This window comes from Coptis chinensis, chromosome 9 (assembly GCF_015680905.1).
Source record: "Coptis chinensis isolate HL-2020 chromosome 9, ASM1568090v1, whole genome shotgun sequence".
Lineage (NCBI taxonomy): Eukaryota > Viridiplantae > Streptophyta > Magnoliopsida > Ranunculales > Ranunculaceae > Coptis > Coptis chinensis.
Window position 1 is genome coordinate 70,155,826 of NC_141464.1, and position 2,479 is coordinate 70,158,304.

At 44.0% G+C, this 2,479-nt stretch overlaps 1 pseudogene; it reads right to left on the reverse strand.

Annotated features, from left to right (window-relative positions):
• Positions 1–947: 947 nt before the first annotated feature.
• On the reverse strand, positions 948–2,164 carry LOC147477714 (protein CHROMATIN REMODELING 35 pseudogene; annotated as a pseudogene).
• Between the last annotated feature and the right edge of the window lie 315 nt (positions 2,165–2,479).

Here is a 2,479-nt window from a genome sequence, read left to right on the forward strand (position 1 = left end):
CCACTCCACCTTCGACCGGGTTGTCGCCCGGTTAGGGCTCTCTCATTGCCCCATGTACCTCTAGCATCTCCGGTCCGCGGAGGGCTCATCCCATCCGGGTTTGCTTTCGGGTTGTCGCGGAGGGCTCATCCCCCGCTCTGCTCTTTCGGGGGTGGAGTGCGGTGAGGGCAACTTCGGCTTTGCCCCCATGTTTGATTCGGACACCGCGGGTCCGTCGGAGGGCTCAATCCCCCCACTCTGCGGCTTAAAGGCGCTCGTCTCTATCTCTTCCCACATAAGAATAGACCAAACATCATCTAGTAAATATCGGCTCAATCTCCACTCTGTTCCGCGGTACATGGTCTTTCTCTTTCTCTAGAAACTGCCATTTGTATGTCTCGCATCTCTTACATAATCGTCTTACCATTTGTATTCGGACGACTCAATCTGTTGATTTCAGTCCCAAACTCTAGATCTCTTTGTTCCTCTGGATTTCGAGTTACTTTCGTTGCATGCAACTTCGCCTTCATATCACTATGCAACCTTCATGAAGGATTCCCTTTTTCACCATGCACCTGGAACAAACATCTTTCTGGCGCATTTAGCCAAACATTCCTCATGCACTTACTTTGGTACGTGAAACATAACTCTTGATCATGAAGATCTCTTTGCCAACCCTCCAACCCTAACCGTTCCAAGAACTTCATTGGAAGGAAATACTTGCGAGAACCTGGCGGCTTTTCCCCGAAGATTCACGAGTCCCAATATGTTAACGAAAAACTTGGCCTTCACTCGTCTCTAACATCAAGTTTCATTAACAACTTATCCAACTTCGTCATTAACTCTGCGACCCTAATTTGGACCCTCGGAGATTTCTTTTAACATAGGATCTTGAGAAACGGCAGATCGAATGGCGTTCTCTTGAACTGCTCCACTTTCTTCAAACCGCCTAATCGTCTCTTTTGTGGTTAGGGCTGAAAATCAACCGGACCGGGAAGTTCCTCTAAAAAATCTCCTTTGTAATAGTGGAGAACATTGCTTGTCATTTCCGCGAGTCTTGTATGGTGTAACTTTTCTTCTAAGGTTATCATCGATTTTGCAAAGTGTCCCCGACATTAAAAAGAACAATGCATCTCGCACCGGCTTTCACTTGCCTCCTCCCCACTAGAAATCAGTCACTCATCACACGCCTTTTAATAATCTGAAAAAGTATCGGGACTTCAAGAACTTGGGGACAAGATTTAGGATGTTGAATACTTCTTTCACATGGCTCAAAAACAAGGTCCCCGACAATACAACTTTCCTAGGTGTCGAACTTTTCGCAAAGTGACCTTAAGACATCTGTTTCCTCATTTCTAGGAGTGTGGCCTTCATCACAAATCAAAATTGAAGGAACCGCGATATATCATGACCATATCTTCTTGGCTTCCGCTACTTTCACTCTTACTCACAATACTAGCAAACCGTGAGTACCCTAAGAACAATATCCCTTGTGTTCAACCCGTTCTTTCAAGACCATTAACCTGTTCCTCCCGGCTTCAATGCATTGGAAGAATAAAAATCATATAAAGGAAAGTCTTCTACTTGCCATATTGCAAACTCTTTCTTCCATGTAGCCAAAATGCCTTTCGGTAATACAACCCGATTAATCTAGCCTGTGGGATACTTAGCTAAAAAGCTTTGAATGAAACCGATCAACATAAACGTCTTTCCGGATCACGGAGCATGTGCGTGGATGCAACCACATGGGTTATCGGATATCAAATTCTAACCAAGAAATTGAACCCTCAATGATGCACTTTCATCTCTTTCATGTGCCTCGGATGCACGGATATATCAAACTTTTGAGATCATGAGAACTATTAACTCCAGGAAAGGGAGCGGCCCACATTCTTCTCTTTCTTTTTTTGTACTCGAGGTTCGGACATGTAAGTCCGCGTGGTCTTTGAAACCGCTTCCCCACCGGAAGTCAAACATAGTGTCCATGCTCTTTTCGATAACACCGCGGACCGACAAACATACCCCGGATCATCCTTGAGAACAAAGGAATGGCCACATTCTTTTTCTGCATTTACATTGTTTTCAACGGTGTCTCAGAAGCATCCTTAGAGCATTCCAATGCTAGTGACATTTCCTCCATATGTCTCCAGACCATCATCCGGATCTCTTTGAGGACTTCTTTCATGACTCAATTTATTACCCCCACCCCCACCTACATATAATCCTTTTGACCTATCGAAGCATACTAAACAAAACCTAAACGAAAAAAAGTTGTAACATACATGCTTTCTAAGAGAAAGCCTTTATAACATATGTATAAAAAGCAAACTTCCTTTTGATGTGTGCTTGGAAGATGCACGTGACTAGTGCACCGCACACCATCACCCATCAATCAAACAAAATAAGCGGCCGACGCTCATTTTCACACAATCACACCAAAATGAAGCTCTACACCCCGTAATCGCTTCATAAAATAAATGTAATAAATGTAAACACCGGT